Below are 17,757 nucleotides of genomic sequence, written 5' to 3' on the forward strand. Positions count from 1 at the left end.
ATAAAATCGTTGATGAAATCGTTGTTAATGTTGTTACTATGGGGACTGTTGTTTGTAATTGGCTTAATGATTGCTTGTACCTGTTTGCGCGCTTTAATGTCACGGTTATTAACTGCTTTTTCACGCAATCCGAATCTGACGCCTCAAGGCTGGCTTGCTTCCCGGGGTCACCTAATCTAAAGAAAAGGGGGGATTTGATTTCTCTTTTAAAGTGGGGGTTGAAGAATTGTAATGCTTTAGACGAGGATAGCAACCGCTAGTAGGGCTAGTATTTCTATTTGCTATGTTCCTCTTTATCATGTGTTTCATCCTATGTATATTGATGCTGACATGAGGTATGGTTGAAGGCTGGAAACTTGTACGATCCATAGAATCATAAAACTGTTGTACAAAACAGAACCTAAGACCTTGAGAAAGAAGATGTTTGCCTGCCCGGGTTGAGGGATAAGGAGCATGGAGGTGACTGCCCAGCCAGGCTCAGAGCCGACCTCCTCCAAAAGCAGCTGAAGGCGGCTGCTCAACCGGGCTTGTAGCCAAATTAACTGCAAACATCCTCTAAATTAGTTTGAAGGTCAAACACCCGAGAGGGAGGAGATGAGAAAGGCAGGACCCTCAGACTGACGGTTGCGACCACTTACTGGTATGTGCACCTGCACGACCAGGAGGGAAGGTTATGTGACTGAAGGTGGAGTTTGTCCACCCGCCCCGGTCTGCCTGCTGGCACGTACTGGCCCTACGTGACAGGATGCACCGGGCTTAAACAGATAAAGCAGAGCGTAAAGGGGGGGGGCGGTGAGACTCCTAACACTGAGACCCACGTTGTCTCTGCGGGGACGCCTGCCGAGTTGGGAGTCTGTCAGCAACCCTCTAATCTGCTAACTCAAGAGAATACTCAGTCTCAGTATCCTGCCGACGAGTGTTACCTCAAGAGTAATTATCTATGCTTGGTTTCTGAAATCGGATGGGTGACAGAGAAAATGGGAGAGGCCTTAGCTGGAAGCAACCTCACATACATCAGATGTAGCAGGCAAACAGCTGGTACCCTAGCGGTGGGAAGTGTGAGCCTGCAGAACATCATGAGAGGAAGAAGTGTCCTGTACTACTAAGCAGGCCTTGCTGGTACAAAAGAAAAAGGGGGAATTGTAGAGGGATGGCTAGAGAGCCGCGTACATGGCTGCCCAGCAGGCCTGCTCAATTCCAGCCTTCAGGTTTCAGTGAAAGAACAAAGGGAGTGCTAACTAGGAGATAAGAAAGTAGACCAAGGTCAGAGGGAATAAAAGAGCTGTTGAACTAAAAGGATGAGCTAAACAAGTAAGGGGGGCTGTAAGGGTCTGAGTTAGATCATTGTCTACCAATTAGGAGCCTGTGTAATTACATCACTAATTGTTAAGAATCATATAAATGTACTGCATGAAAAGCTAATAGACGAAGTCAGTTCCAGCTTCTATGAAGTTGATGTCTGGCATTCCTGACCCGCTCCAAGCTGCAACACAGCACCAAATATACCACAAGACCCATTAAAATACAAAAAGCTCTCACAAACCATGTCTCCCCCTGCAATTTTTGTCTAGGCTTGCATGGCTAACTGGAGAGGTTTGGGGACTGTAGCTGAAAGGTGGAGACATCAATAATATACAAGTATTTCTGATTTTACAGGTTTTTATTGTTACTATTAACATCCAGCTTTCAGAGTAATCAACAGCAATATTCTGGAATTGGAATCAATCCAGAATGACTCCCAATGAAGTCTGGACATCTAGGAGAACCAGTGTCCCAGACCTCAAGCACTGTATGGACACTCTTCCTCACCTCTTCCCAACCCTGCTGTTTCTCACATCAGCCACCTGGGACTTCCATCACTCTTGTTAGAAGCTTCTCTGTTCTACTGAAATCAGCAACTGAAAGTTAGAGTTCATCTGCTGCAAATCCCAACTGCCTTCCTTAGAGAGTTCCTTAGAGAACTAGCTGCAAATAAACACAGGATTTTTCTTAACTGCAAAGAAACAGAAATAAAGCATGGAATAATTTCATAAATAATAATTGTGCTCTTTGAGTGTAAGCTAAGTGCAACATGTCAACAATGAGGTCCCCTTGCCACAAGTGACAGCCTTCCTGAAAGAAAGAGCAACCTTTAAATCCCTGAAGTGCAAACCAGCAGCTGGGTCCCGGAGTGAGCAAAGAGTAACAAAGGGAGTCACCATACTGCGGGTCTACAACGGCCTGTAAAGATGGTGTTAGAAATTGTCAGTTTAAGCAGGACATAACAGCTCCTGGGGGTCCTGGGTTTTGATGCTTGATAGCTTCAGGGGAGCTCCCTAAACCAATACTTCCCATGACCCTAGTGCATCGAGCAGACTGAGCAGACACAGAGGAGACAGGAGAAAGAATGGGGAGAGACTCCCGGGTTCAGAATGGGCCTTCCTGTGGCAAAGACAGGATGCTAGAGGCTGAATAGGCAACTGAAAGAAAGGAGGAAAGGTGTGCTTTGCTTTTCAGTGTCTGGAATGCCACATATCTGAAAGCTTCAAGAGGGATGCAGTCTCCCTTCTTCAATACTTGCTCCAGGACTGTGCCAACACTATGGAAAGAGGATGTTGGTTGTTGGAAGCTTCAGCAGTAGGGGAGTGGGGAGATGGTCATCTCACCAACTTGTGAACAAGCCAAAATGCAGCTCCTGAGGCACGGCAGTGCCTTACAGGCTCCATACGGGAGTCTGGACAGAGGGATGCAGTGTGTGGGCCTGTCCTGAGAGACCCAGGATCAAAAGTGTGGGAGATGCAGGATGCCAGGGCTCTACAGATCCTAAAGACAGGCAGGTGCCAAGAACTATACCCAGGGGAGAAACACTACTTGGAGGTGTAATGGCAAACCCCAAAGCATAAGTAAGGTGCAAAAGAGAAACAGCTTTCCTCAGGGTCAGATGAAAGAAAGCTGGGCAAAATTCACAGGATTTGGAGAAACTTCTTCAGATTTTCTACTGGGCCTGACCCGTGGTTTTGGAGCCTATCAGGAACAAATGTCCCGTCTCAAGCCCTCTGGAGGGAAGACATGTATTAAGAATATGTTTGCTCTTTTCTGACATATCATCTCTATCTTATCACAGATCAAGAAACCTTCCTGAGGGCTTTTAAAAGCGAAGAGCCTGTAGACCCTTTTTCAGAAGAGTAGATTCCTTGAAGTTGCAGCAGGGGATCCTGCTGAAGGCAGTTCCCAGCAGGCAGGTCCTTAGGGCCTTTTCCAGTGAACTTTGGGTTATCTCCGAGGATGGAGATCTGAAAATCTCTCTGGATCCTGTGCCAGAGTTTGGCCATGCTCATAGAGAAAAAGATTGGTTCTTAACATCTAAGAAGCATTTTCCATTGTTCATTTCTTTTTCTCTCACTATTGCCTCACACGCCATTTGTGTGACCCTCCAAGAAAATCCAGCTGCTCTGTGCCCTCCACAAAGGAGATTTGCACAGCATGAAGATCCTCCTTGGACTTCTCTGGTCTACGCTGAACAAACCTTGCTCTCCCACCATCTCCTTTTCTGCCGCACACTCCAGCCCCTGGCCATCTTCTTGTCCCTGTGCTGGACTCCCTCTCACTTGTTAGTGCCTGTGCAGAACTGGAGAGACCAAATGGGATCTGGTGTACAGGCATGGTCCCCACTGTGCCAAAAACAGAGGTAGAATGTGTCAGTGGCCCTCCTGGTGGTGTTCTCCCAAATACAAATCCAGGATCGTAGGCAAAATATGGCACAAGGACCCGAAGAGGTTCTCAGATATCCTCCTATCCTCAGAGATAATGTAAATTTCACTGGAAAAGGCCTAAAGACAACACCTCTACTGGGAAGTGTCTTCAGCAGGGTGCTGGATTCCTACCTCCAGATGGCTCCCTAAAAGCAGGCTCAAGGAATCTGCTATTCTGAGACTCTTTCCAAAGGGACCTGTGGATTTCAAATTGCCGCCTCCACCACTGACCAAGAACAGGTATCGCAGAGCCATCCATTACCCTGAGAAGCCTGATTCTTGTGAGGGGGCATCGCTCTGTCTGCAAGTGTCTGCATATCCACAAAGTGCAGAAATGGCTCTGACTGCTTTGTTTAACTACCAGTTTGTATGAGGGATCACAATGGGTTAGGGTCTGGGAAGGGAAGATGTAATGAGGGTCCAGCTTCAACAGAAAGCCTTTAAAGGAGTGAGAAGATAACTTACTCCACCAGAGTGACTCAAATCCCAAAGACTCAGATAATCACCAAGATGATCAGAAACTACAAGCCTGAGCATCAGCTGACAGAAACCATCAAACTGTGAGAACTCCTGGGTCGCACCAGGATGCTCCAAGGAGAGAACAGGGAAGCCAACAGTCCTCCCTCTGCTGTCCCAGTAGGACCCTGGGGTGGCAGGCTGGGCTCTGGAGCAGAGCACTGCAGCACGCCACTACCTGCACACCTAAACAGAGGGTCCTCAGCCTACCTCTGCCTCTGCATCAAGGACACACTGGGATAAGCACCACACTTCTGGCGCCATCCTTGTTTTTCACAGCGCACAAGGCCCAGGTCCGGCCTCAGGCAAGCAGTGGCCATGCTCTGGAACTGCCCGGTGGGGAACACCAGCATCTCGCTTGGCTTTTTGAAGGGCAGGCAAATCAAGAGACATGGACTCTTCCAGTCTCTTCCCGCACTCCAGAGACATCACAGCACCCCCATCAGCCCCTGAGGGTTCCCTGGCAGCAGCTTCCCTGCAACTTATTGCCACTGTCTCTAATCCCTCCATCACCATGTCCACCAGTCTCCTGGCCACATCTTCTGTATCGATGGCATTGGCCCTGCACGTGGCAGAAGCTCTGCAAGGCTTTTCTGGAGCAGGCAGTTTCTTTTTCCCTGTAGATCCTGGTGTTTTACATGCAGGAGCCTCCAGGCCTCCATGTGCCTGGCTGGCTGCCCTGGCAGTGCGCGGTGGTTTGGGAGGCAGATGTGGCACCTCTGCTCTTAGCCCAGCTCTGCTGGGCAGGGTCTCCCTGAGCTTCACAGGAGTCGTCTTGAGAAGGGCAGCGGTCAGGCAGGGCCTTTGCCGTCCTCACTGCTCAGCTCTGTACCTTTGCGATGGCCTGATCGGCATCTTCAAAGCCCTGGGGGTCAGACAGCAAAGGCCGCCTGTCCTTTAGTGGGGACGAAGTTGGCATCCGCCTGCGTCGCCTCGCTGTGTGCGGCTCCTGCTTGCCCACCTGCAGGGAGAAGGAGGCACATGATGGAGAGGGTTGTGTTGCTACAAGCAACCCCTGAGACACAGGAGGCCCAGCCCCATGTCATAGGGAAGCTCATGGTCGAGCACAGCCCAGCTACACATGGTCCAAAGAGGATCTCTGACTCTCTGCACAGGGCTCCCAGGATCCATATGGGCCTTGGAGCATCCCAGTCATGCTTTGTGTTCAAGAAAATCCCCACAGCCAGCAAGAAGCAGCTCCTGGACGGAGAAGGTCACACCTAGCTGGCTTGAACTCCCATGCTTGTGCTCTCCATGCAGCTCCCATCCCTGCTGTCAGCCTCCCCCTCCAGCCCCAGCACTCACCTTCCTTGTGCGCTTGCGCCTGGCAGGACGCCCATTGCTGGGCTGGGAGCCGGCGTTCGCCTGCCTCTCCTTCTCCATCTCCAGGGCACTCGCTGCACCTGGGGACTTGCTGTTCTGGGGACCAACGCGAGCTGCTCCTTCTGCTGGAGCTGCTCTCCTCAGAGTGCGACCCCAAGGGTGGTGCTCTGGCCCAACACACCCTTGGTTGCCATGGGCATCGCCCCATCACAATGGCCTTGGAGACATGATGCCACCCCCTCACAAAGCCCTGGCCGTTGCCATAGGGACTCCCAGGGGTATGTCCTGGTGGTGGCCAAGGGCACCCACAGCTCATCTCAGTGCCTTAGTGGTCAACAAGGGGAGGCCTTTTGGGTCCCTGTGCCATAGTTTGGCCATTCTCACGGGTATTTATCTGGGAGAGCACAGCCAGCAGGGCCACATGTGTGTTCTATCGCTCTTTTTGGCACAGTGGACACCATGTCTCTATACCAGATCCCATTTGGGCTCTCCAGTTCTGGAAGGAAATGAACAAATGGGAGAGAGTTCAGCACAGGGACGAGAAGTTGGTCAGGGGCTGGAGCATGAGACAGGTAAGAAGAGGCTGGAAGAGGGATGTTTGTTCAGCCTAGAGCAGAGAAGGCCAGGAGAGATCTTCATGCTGTGCACAAATACCTTGTGGAGGGCACAGAGCAGCAGGATTTTCTTGGAAAGCCACATTAATTGCATGGGAGACAGCAGGGAAAAGATGGACAATGGAAAATCTGCAGCGTATGAAGGATTCACAGACTTCGGTGTTGTGAAACCAAAGACCTTAACTTAAACGCAACTTATAGAGCTCCTGACCCCAGAGACAGCCCCCATCCTGCCTGGCAGCACGTGGAGCCCAGAAACCCCACAAATCAATGAACCAGATGATCATGCACTGGTCATGCATGAGGCCGTCCAAGGAGCTTCTTGATCATGCGCTGGCCATGTGGCTGCAGCTCCTGCCTTTCCTGCTCAGCCCCCCACCTGCCCACAAGACATTCTTTGCTACTGACCTTAGGCTGACCTCCACATCTCCCCCTTCCTTATTTAGTTTTTATTTGAGCGGTCATCACTTGATTGATTGATCAATCAATTAACCATTGTACACATGATAACAGACAAAGTAGACAATTAACAGCAAGCAAAATACAATTAACCTAATAATCAAAAACTTTACAATTTGTGTTTTCCAAAGCCCAAACTGTCTTAACCAAGAAAATACTCCTATTAAACATGTTTGAAAGGGATTGTCTGTTGTTGACACGGCTAACATTACCCATATGTTTCTTGGCTGTTTGACCCAGTTTGGGACAAAGGCTGCACAGCTGCTGAGGAAAGCCAGGGCTGTACACATCGTGAAGGGACCCATCTTGGTTTCCTGTGTGTCAAAACAAAAGCATAGCTCCTTCCCCAAGTTACTAAGTCTTTTGGACCTTCCCACTTCCCTGTAACTAGATCTTTTATGGTAACTTGGGATCTTGGCTGTAAATTTTCTGACCGTTGGCCAAAGTGTTGAGTAACTCAGCTCTCACCTGCTATATTACGATTTAAAAAATTAAATACATATAAAGCTTTATCCAGTCTTTCTTGGGGGCCATCTCTCTGAACTCCCCCTCTCTGTTTAATGAACATATTTTTTAGGGTCTGGTGCGAGTGTTCAATAACTGCCTGCCCAGTAGGAGAATGAGGAATATCGAAGATATGTTGAATGCCCCATTGTTTAAGGAAGTCCTGGGTTTGCATAGCACCATACACAGGCCCGTTGTCTGTTTTTATCATTTTTGGAACATCCATGACTACAAAACATCTTAACCAGTGCTTACACACATCCCAACTTTTCTCCCCAGTATGTGACCATGCGTGAGTAATAAAGCAGGGATTGGCTCAGCTATTTAACAAAGTCCATAAATTTCACAATTGGGCCATCAGCAAAGGATTGGCAACCTCTCAAAGTGTAGCTCCCTCCAAGCGCTTCACCAGGCCTTCAACATTTAAGGAATCTGTTCCAACATTAAGATTTAGAGTTGTGAATTTTTAAAAAGCCATGGTTGCAGCTACCAGCTCTACCAGCTGGTACTTGGAGCCTGGTACTTGAACCTCAGTTTGCCGCTCTGCGTCCGCTGACGTTTTCCAGGCAATGGCAGCCTTTTTAGTTTGTCCTGATCCATCTGTGAAGACAGTAATACCTGAAAGGGGAGTATGCTGCCAAAGACACCTTGCTAATAAGGGAATGTTAGGAAGTTCTGACCACAACATATGCAGGGGATAGTGAATGTTCATCTGTCCTGCAAAGTCTGCTAAAGCCACCTGCATGGGTAAATGTTCTGCTAATAACCATTGCAAATTTTCCTTGGTTGCAGGAAGATAAATGAATCTTGGATCGCTGTTGTTTAATATTCTTAAGCGCATTGTTGCTTTCTGAATTAACTGTGCATATTCTTCTGTTGCGGTGATAATTTCTTTTTGACTGTCCATGAGGTAAAAAGATCCATTCCAGCACTCGAAGTGGATCTGTCAATGACCCATACGGCACATGAATAAGTGAGCTGGAGCTGGCTTGCTTCCACCTCCCAGCCTTTGGGGCAGTTTTTCTTGAGATGGCCATTCTCTCCACATTGAAAACACTACCCTGCTTCTCCCTTTTAAGGCAGGATTTGGTTTTTCTCAGTCAAATGCACCACCCACGCATACATGACCGGCATAGCTGTTAATATTTCTAAGTTCCCCTGCTGAACTGCCTCTCTGCTAAACATTTCCCAGTGAATCAACCCTCGATCCCCTTTTGTAACCTCGTTATGTGGGTCTGAGGGTGTAAATCAGGTTCCTTCTCCGGGTCCATGGGGCCTGGGTCGAACAGATGGTCGCACGGAGGATCAGTCGCCCCCCCCCATACGGTGGTGCTGATGGTGCTGTTGCATGTGGCTGATCGCTTTTGTCCCCCTGAAGATCCCAGGCCGTTTTTAAGGCGACCATGACCTGCCACCCGGTGCTCACATGTTTTACTGCAGTTGTATCACCATCCGCCATCTCCTCCTTAAGGCCCTTTCCGAGTTCTTCCTACACCTCTCGCTGGAGTGTGCCTTCCTTCGGGAAAGTAGGTACCTTCTCCCGAATCCACTCTAGTAGAGTGACTAAATCCTTCCTAGAAACCTGCCGGTTCTCTTCGTGCACTATGCGCTGCAGTGCGTCCAGGCTGTGTTTCTGCCCTTGAGATATTCCGCCTCCCGTGGTTCCCAGGATGCTGTCCTCTAATTAGGCGATGGGTGCACACCGGAGTTCTTCCTGCTCTGTTACTGGTTCAGCTGGGCTGTGCTGCCGGGTTCGGACTTTGTGAGCTTCCCCTGTGTTCTTGCCCCAGCTTCGGATGCCATTTGCAGTGTCTGAAGCAACCATGGTTTTTGGTGTTGTGAAACCAAAGATGTTTATTTAAGCACAATTTATAGAGCTTCTGACCCCGGAGACAGCCCCCGCCCTGCCTGGCAGCACGTTAAGCCCCAAACCCAACCAACCCATCAACCAGATGATCACACGCTGATCACACGTGAGGCTGTCCAGCGAGTTCCTTGATCATGTGCTGGCCAGGTGGCTGCAGCTCCCGCCTCTCCTGCTCAGCACCCCCATCTGCCGAGGGGACATTCTTTGCTACTGACCTTAGGTTGACCTCCACAGGTGGTGACTTGTGTCTGGGGCCAGGGCACTGCTCTTCCCTAGACCCTCTCCTGGGAAAGCACTGCAAGAGCAAGCACACCCTGGAGAACAACCTTGCCCATGTCCCTGGGACCAATGACAGGGTCCCTTCTGTGTGAGAACGTGACATGCCAGGAGCAGGGCCATGGCTGCCCTTCGTACTCGGAGGTCCTTTCTGCCTGAGCTCCTGATAGCCCCAAATTCTGACTCTGAGGACACTTATTGCTCTGGATAGGCCAGAGGGGGCTCTTAGCTCCCACAGGCTGTTGTGATGTTACCTCAGTGTCCGGTGGTGACAAGGCAGAAAAGGCCCATGGTTTGGATGTTGGTTGTGTTGGCCTTTCTGCCTCAGGATCTGATAGGCCAGCAGCAGGGAAATGGCCTGGATGTTTGTTAGTGAGGTCACTGCTGTGCCAGTCCCTGATAGGCCAGCAGCAGGGACATGGCCTGGATATTGGTAGTGAGGTCACTGCTGGGCCAGTCCTTGATAGCCCAAAAGCAGGGATGTGGCTCTGGGGGTGACTGCGAGGTCACATCCTTCTCTGTAGACTTGACATCATCAAGAGGCTCTGGGTTGCTGAGGTTTCTTGTGACGTCACCTCTGTCCCTGCTGCTGATAGGCCAGAGCCAGTTGAAGGTTCCAGGGCACATTGTGAGGTCACTGCTGCCCCATGCGGGATTGGCCAGCAGCAGAACCAGCCCCAGCCAAGGTCCTGTGAGGTCCCCTCAGTGTGAGCATCTGATCAGAGGACAGGGCTGTGACATGGACTGTGTGGACGCGTCTGTCTGTGTAGAGGACAGGCTGGAAACACTCTGGCCGTGCAGGGCTGTCCCCAGAGCGAGTCCTGGAGATGGAGGTGGAGAAGGAGTAGCAGGTGAATGGCTGCTCCTCATCAATGGATGGGATCCATGGAGTGCAGGAGCGCACGAGGGAGGTGAGCGGTGGGGCTGGAGGGAGAGGCGGGCGGCAGGGATGGGACCTGCACAGAGAGCACGAGAATGGTAGGGAAGGAGAGCTGGGCCAAGATAGCCAGGCTGGAGCTTCTCCAGAGAGGGGACACCTATTCCTGGCCATGGACATTTCCTCTCACACAAAGCAGCCCAACGGACACTCTCTCCTGTGCCTGACACTGGTTCAGGAAGAACAAGGTGCCACCGAAGATGTCCATGGGCCTTGACAGCCTTTGATGCAGCCACCCGGAGGTCCTTATTAGCCCATTGCCTGTTCATGTCATGTGATGGGATGAAGAGGAGTTCAGGGGAGGAGAGCTAGAAGGGTTTGAGAGTGTAGGGCCTGGAGCAGAGACATGGCAGGGCCAGGGTGCCTCCCATTTATGCAGCACCCTGGATGTAGACGGGATAGGCTTTCCCTACAGACAGTGCGGAATGTCTGTGTTTGGGTACAGCATGGAAACGCAGGATGCCCTGGGGCACTTGCCCAGCAATCACTCCAAGGGGCATGGTTTTCCTGTGGGTGCCCTGCTGTATCTGCTAGAGACGTGTGGTTGTGCTGGACACTCCAGGCATCAGACAAGGCCCTGCCAGCACTTTTCTGTGACATCAAATCAAGACTCTGCATTGAATTACAAGAGCTGTTGGTTAATCCTGCAATCTTCCCATACCTCAGCTTCATGGGGAGTGTTGCTGCTGTCGTAGTTGGCATCTGGGGTCATTTCAGATGGCCAAGATGGCCAATTCCCCAACTTGTGCTCTAGGATGATGCAGGTCTCCTAGTAGCTCCATCAGAGCAAGCAGACACTGACACATGCCTTGCACCTCCTCAGTCTCTTCTGCTGTCACCAGGTGTTTCTGTGGGAACTGCTGACTCTCACCCTGCATCTCCAGTGATTGTGGTGGAGCTTTGACAAGGACCTCGTGGGTAGATCTCTGTGCTCTGCTCACTTCAATTTTGGCAAGGGAAATCCCACCATTGCTGTATTTGTGGAGTTTACAGGAGGGATCCGAATACAACTTCAGGTCCAGGCCTAGACAGGTACTGCCCAGATTGATATTTCTGAATCAGCACCTGAATCATGTGTCTATTAACTCCCTATTTGTCCACTCCTCGGTCTCCTGTCTAGTTAACGAATGTGAAATGAGGCTTCCAGAGTGGCGTGTTTCCTAATTCCATAGATAGTCATCCTTTGATGCAATAAATTGCCATGTTGGAATAATCTCTCTCCAATCATTAGCAAAGGACAACAGGTGATTATTTTAGTCTATTGAAGTGCACTTTTCCCAGGAGGAGAGAGCACAAGGGACAGAGAAATTGGTGAGTTCAGCTGGGCCTCTGCTCCTGAGCGGGGCCAGGCTCCTGGGACGGAGGCAGCTTGTGGCAGCCTGGCAGCACTGCCCAAAGACAGCCGAGTGCAGGAGCAGCTCCTGTGCCAAGAGCAGCAGGGCTGCGGGCACTGACTGCTGCTGCAGACAGCAGAGGAGAGAAGGCAGCGAGGGATGAACGGTGGTTTGGAGCGAGGGGAACAGAGCAGAACTCAGTGCATGACAAAATCTTCACAGCTGTGTTGCAGTTCAAACGGCTGCAGCGACCTGGTTCAGGGACGGCACGGCGACCACCCCCAAACCACTCGGGCTATCAGCTAGTTGACACCAATGTGGTGGATGGCAAATGGCCTTTATTGATGGGTAACAAGGTGTTATATAGCTAGGTTTACAACGTCACATCCGTCTGCTTACACCATAGACTAAACACTATTGGCTATTAGGGGCCCTATCTTTCCGTACAGCACGATATCTTCCGGCCGCCGGACCCTAACTATCTGCAACAACTTCCTCCCTCCCTATGCATAACAAAACTAGCTAAAATACAACTATCTTATTCTTATTACTATCTTATTCTCTTCTTATAGTTATACCAATCTTAAAATTACATATCATAAACTTGACATAAAACATAAGGCACAAAGAAGAAGGCGCGTAGAAGGTAGGGGATGACAGGTAATACCAGGGTGTAGGAATAGGGTGTACCTTGGGATAACTGGGGGGTAATACTGAGTGGATATATTCTTAAAGCCATTGTCGGTGTTCTACTAACATGATGTTAACCTTCTCTAGCCGATTCTTGACAAACGGCATGAGCTTATTCAATATACAGGGTCCAAAGATTAGCGTCATCATGATCATTGTGATCGGCCCTATCAAGGTGGATATCAGGGTGGTTAACCACGGCAAACCGGTGAACAAATTTTTGTACCAGCTGCGTTTGGAACAGGGTTCAATGGATGCTAGTTGGCAAGGCATGGCACTGAAAACTGGTGGCCCTGTAGTTATTTTTGTACTAATTGCTCGAGATTGTTCGATCTGTTCAAGTACCCCATTTAAAGGGCTGGTGTGACTCTACCTGTCCTATAGTGACAAGCTGCAAAATTAAGATAACGCAAAGGCATCGCGGCCCCCTCTTGCGGAGGCTGTTTTGTTGTTTTCTGGATTCGGTCAGCGTGGAACTCGCAGGCTCGGGCGGGACGCTTGTCACCGGGGTGTACGGGTTACGGGGGTGTCCGATGATCCGGTCCTGTGAACAGAAACTCACAATTTTCATTAGTTTTATTTTGAAGGTAACAGCCACCTGAATTGGGGTCAGATGCTCTTCCTTTGCAACATGCTTAATCATGAATGCTCCCGCCGGTTTTTCTTTAATTCGGATGTTTACCTTCTTTTTCTCCTTCCTTAAGTTTGAATCGGTTGTGAGCCACTCGTCCTGACTAGTGTCTGATCCGGAGTCGGAACTCGACTGACTGGTCACTTCCGGGCTCCGGTACTTTTTCATTGGGCTTCGGCGTTTTTTGAAATGTCCGCTCTGATCAGTTCTCCGCCCCTCCCTCGGGCTCGCTCCAGGCCCCTCACTCGGACCTCCTCTTCGCCCCTCCCTCGGGCTTGCTCTCGACCCCTCCCTCGGGTCTTCTCTCCGCCCCTCACTCGGACTTGCTCTCGACCCCTCCCTCGGGTCTTCTCTCCGCCCCTCACTCGGACTTCTTCTCGACCCCTCCCTCGGGTCTTCTCTTCGCCCCTCACTCGGACTTCTTCTCGACGTTCCCTGCCACTGTCACAGGGACAGAGCATCCTGCTTCCTTCTCGCAGGGACGTTGCAGGGGGTGAAGCCAGGGAGTGCGGCCAGGTCTGTTCTTCAGAGCAGTGTCCCTGCGCCTGCTGTGTGCCCGGGGCAGTGACTCTGCAGCCTGCGAGGGGCATCATTCAGCCTGCCTGGGGAGCTCCCCATGGGCCTCCAGGGAGGAGCTCTGCGTGAGAGGAGAGACACCTGGCAGGGATTAAGGCAGTGAGGGATTAAGAGGTCTGTGAGAAACCTCAGCAAGCCACTTCATCCCCACCTTAGATTACAGATAGCATCACCATCATCATTGTGCCTTTGGAGGACTTTATGTGACCTAATCACTATGACCTGCGGCCACAGAGCCAGGAGGTTTCTGTAGGGCAGAGCTGAGCACATGGAGGGTGATACGGGATCTGTGAGCCATGGCAGGGACAAGACCCAGGGACAGAGGAAGGGCTGCCGGCAGGGACAGCTGCAGGCAGCAGAGATGGGCACGGAAGGGGCAGGAAGTGCAGGGCAGGAGCTGCCTCCTCTGCAGCCAGACCTCCATCCATATCCAGGGGCATCTCTCCTGCCACAGGCCCATTTCCTGCTGCCCCACCAAGGGGCTCAGCGTCACTGCTCTGTACTGTCACCATCTGTGAGGTGACATGTCCAGCTGCGTACGGTGAAGGCTTTCCAGGATGTCTCTCTGTGCCTCTCCTTGCCTGCCTTGGTAGCAGTGTCATGGTCTAGCTCCTTGTTTCCCCTCCTGTCCAGGTTGCTCCTGTTCCTGCTCTCAGCTCTCTGGGGTTGGGTGTTTTCAGCTGCATTTCAGGCGCTGATGTTGCAAGCTGTGAAACAGAGGGGTCTGCAGGGAAGGAGCTTTTCCATCCCCCTTCTGTCCTGTGCAGCTCCATGAAATGCAGTGCACAGGGCTGGGAAATGAGCTGTATCTCCCTTAAGGAGAGCCCATCCTCACTGCTAAGAGATACCCATGAGGAAGCTGCAGAGATGCTGAGGGTATGGAGGTGTTGGGGAGAATCTGTCTATGGGCAGCTGAAAAGAGCCCTGTGTGCTCTTGGCAAGAAGGGGAGTGAGGAGACTCTCTTAAGTGTCTGGGGAAAGGGCGAGAAATTGAAAATCTGCATTGTGAAATGGGACTCCTCTGCCCTCTGCAAGGTCTGATCTCCTGTTAGCATAGTAGAGGAGTGTGATCATCCTCCAGCATAGAACAGCTGGGAAATAGTCTAAGAGACAAATGAGATGTCCCTAATCTGCACACAGCAACAGTGGAGGATTTCGTCTCTGGACTCAGTAGAAATGCCAAAGAGGTCTATTTTGAGGAACACTCCCCAGGGCTGACAAGCATAGCTCCAATCAAATAAAAAATATTGAACAGTTCAATGAAATTCTGTTCCTCAAACCACCCTCTTTATATTTGGTAGGGAAGATGCTAAAGGGCCCGTTGACATCTTGATTGGATTTCACCTGACAGAAACGGTGAATGTTCAAGCTCATCACCTCTGTTCCCTGATTCCCAGTGCTGCACAGCAGGGCAGACTCCCTGGAGTCCAGGGGCTGAGGTCCCTGCTCCTCGCAGCACACTCAGCCACTGCAAAACAGAACTCAAGCAAAGGACTGAGAAAAAAATCCTCTCAGAAAAGACAGAGGCAGTGTGAGAGTGCATGGGGGGAGGATGTATGAAAAATGAGCAACTAGAGAGTTTTTCTTTTTCTTGAAAAGTTAATTCTAACTTCTCAATGTCTTATCTTTTTTGGACAGTGCCCAAAGACTGGGGGCAAAATGCCCAACAGCAGCTCCTTCAATGAGTTCCTCCTCCTGCCATTCGCAGACACGCGGGAGCTGCAGCTCTTGCACTTCTCGCTCTTCCTGGCCATCTACCTGGCTGCCCTCCTGGCCAACGGCCTCATCATCACAGCCGTAGCCTGCGACCACCGCCTTCACACCCCCTTGTACTTCTTCCTCCTCAACCTCTCCTTCCTTGACCTTGGAGCCATCTCCACCACTGTTCCCAAATCAATGGCCAATTCCTTCTGGGACACCAGGGCCATTTCCTACTGGGGATGTGCTGCACAGGTCTTAACTTTTAACTTTTTCATATCAACAGAGTATTCTCTCCTCACTGTCATGGCCTATGACCGCTACGTTGCCATCTGCAGACCCCTGCACTACGGAACCCTCCTGGACAGCAGAGCTTGTGTCAAAATGGCAGCAGCTGCCTGGGCCAGTGGCTTTCTCAATGCTCTCCTGCACACTGCGAACACATTCTCAATTCCACTCTGCCAAGGCAATGTGGTGGAGCAGTTCTTCTGTGAGATCCCTCAGATCCTCAAGCTCTCCTGCTCACACTCCTACCTCAGGGAAGTTGGATTTCTGGTGGTTAGTGTCTGCTTAGTCTTTGGGTGTTTCATTTACATTGTGGTGTCCTACGTGCAGATCTTCAGAGCTGTGCTGAGGATCCCGTCAGAGCAGGGCCGGCACAAAGCCTTTTCCATGTGCCTCCCGCACCTGGCTGTGGTGTCCTTGTTTGTTAGCACTGCATTTTTTGCCTACCTCCTCCCCATCTCTAGATCTGGTGCTGGCTGTTCTGTACTCGGTGGTGCCTCCAGCACTGAACCCCCTCATCTACAGCATGAGGAACAAGGAGCTCAAGGATGCCATTAGGAAAGTGATTTCATGGACATTTTTCAGCAGTGATAAAATTGCCACTTCTCTCCACAAATGACTTTTTTCTGTATCCCAACCAGATTGAGCACTGTTTCGTCATGTTATTTTTACTCTGTCTTTCATTAGTAGTAATAATGGTTATCATGTTGCTACACAAGTTCTTCGATTCGTGGTATTTATTCTGAGACCACTCTGTCTCACCTAGTCCATTAAATTGTGTCAAATGCTGGATCAGGACAGGCTCCCCCACTGACTCCTATGTAATAGAAAAGGTTCTGCTCAGTGCACTGCCTGAAGGCTGGACTTTCTTCAAAGCTGGTGTCAGTAATAAGTCCAAGAAACTGCACACCAGAAGGGCCTGCTGAGCTGCTTGCTCCATGGGTTTGAGACCACTCACATGACAAGACGGCTGTGATGGCAGAGGACAAGCTCTGCAGGAAGAAAGGTTAGGGGGAAAGAGCAGGATGGGGTGGATGTCCTTGATGTGAAGGGACAGCTCAGATGGAAGGAGCTCTTGCATGGAATGGATCAAGGTCTGGGTGAGAGCTTGCATAGGCTCCCTCCACTTGGGGGAATCTGGCAATCTGAAGGGTGGTGGAGCTTAGGAAAGCCAGCAGGTGTTTAAGGAGCACAGCCACCCAGCACAAGGATGGTCCATCCCGATGCTCATTAAAACTAGAACATGACTTGGGAGATCAGCCTGGCTACACAGGATAATATTGTCTACTTTGTAGTGATGGTGTTCCAATAAGGACAAAAACCAGGTCCTGCCGTTGGGATAAACCAACCCTCGCAGTGATATGGACTGGGGAATGTCCGGGTGCGCAGCAACTCTTTGGAGAAGGACCTTTGTGGGCAGCAAGCTGCATGTGAGCCAGCAACATGCTCTGGAGGCCACCGTGTCCTGGACTGCATGAACAGGAGTCCCTACTCTGTACTCGTTAGAGTGCCTCTAGCTACTGCATCCAGCTGGGGCTCTCTGTAGAAGAACTCTGCTCATCACATGAAGTGAGTTCAGTGTCAGGCCCCCAAGGTGTTTGGGGGCTCGAGTATCACTTGCCCCACTGTGAGGAGAGGGTTGTGAGGAGAGAGTTTGGGCTTGTTCAGTGCAAAGAAGTTAAGGTTTCTGCTGGAAATTCCTTTTTTGTTCTTTTCCTCTGGATCAGCAGCTGACATCGCCAGAGTGAGACCCTTCTACTGGGGTGGGGTTGCCTTTTCAGGCCTGGGCAGCACATGGCCTGCATGCAGAAGCTGAAGGCCATGAGCTTCTCTAGCTTGCTCAAGTGCCACAGCTAATGGGAAGAGAGCAGGAGCCTGTGACTGCCTGCAGGGTGGTTTCAGGGATGATGGAAGTTGTTCTGGTAGTGGGAAAGAAACTGAGAAGGGGAAAGAGCCACAAACTGCCGCTTGAGGTACAGACTTGACTTGAAGAAAAGAGAAATGTCACTTAAGAGCAATGATGTGGTGCATCATGTCACCTAGAGGGGACCTGAGAGCAAACCATGCCATTGTGTTTCAAACAACAGTCACTAAGGACAGAGAGACATGAGAAAAGATGGAGAGATGCTGGGGTGAGAACAAGGTGGGGAAGCAGCTTGATGTCTACAGGCTGCAGGGAAACAGGCACAGGCATGGGAAAATGTGGGACAGCCCAAAGGGGGAGACAGCTGAGGGCAGTGCCACAACCAAAAACCTCCTCAAGAACTAGGTCTATGTCCTCTTGGCCATGGCTGGTGTCTCTGCCATTGAGGCCTA

At 50.7% G+C, this 17,757-nt stretch overlaps 1 pseudogene; it reads left to right on the forward strand.

The window, feature by feature from the left end:
* The first annotated feature begins 15,462 nt into the window (after nt 1-15,462).
* On the forward strand, nt 15,463-16,060 carry LOC148593789 (olfactory receptor 14J1-like; annotated as a pseudogene).
* Nucleotides 16,061-17,757: the final 1,697 nt, after the last annotated feature.

Source organism: Tinamus guttatus, unplaced genomic scaffold, assembly GCF_059628265.1.
Source record: "Tinamus guttatus ecotype Peru unplaced genomic scaffold, ASM5962826v1 Tinamus_guttatus_pri_ptg000332l, whole genome shotgun sequence".
Lineage (NCBI taxonomy): Eukaryota > Metazoa > Chordata > Aves > Tinamiformes > Tinamidae > Tinamus > Tinamus guttatus.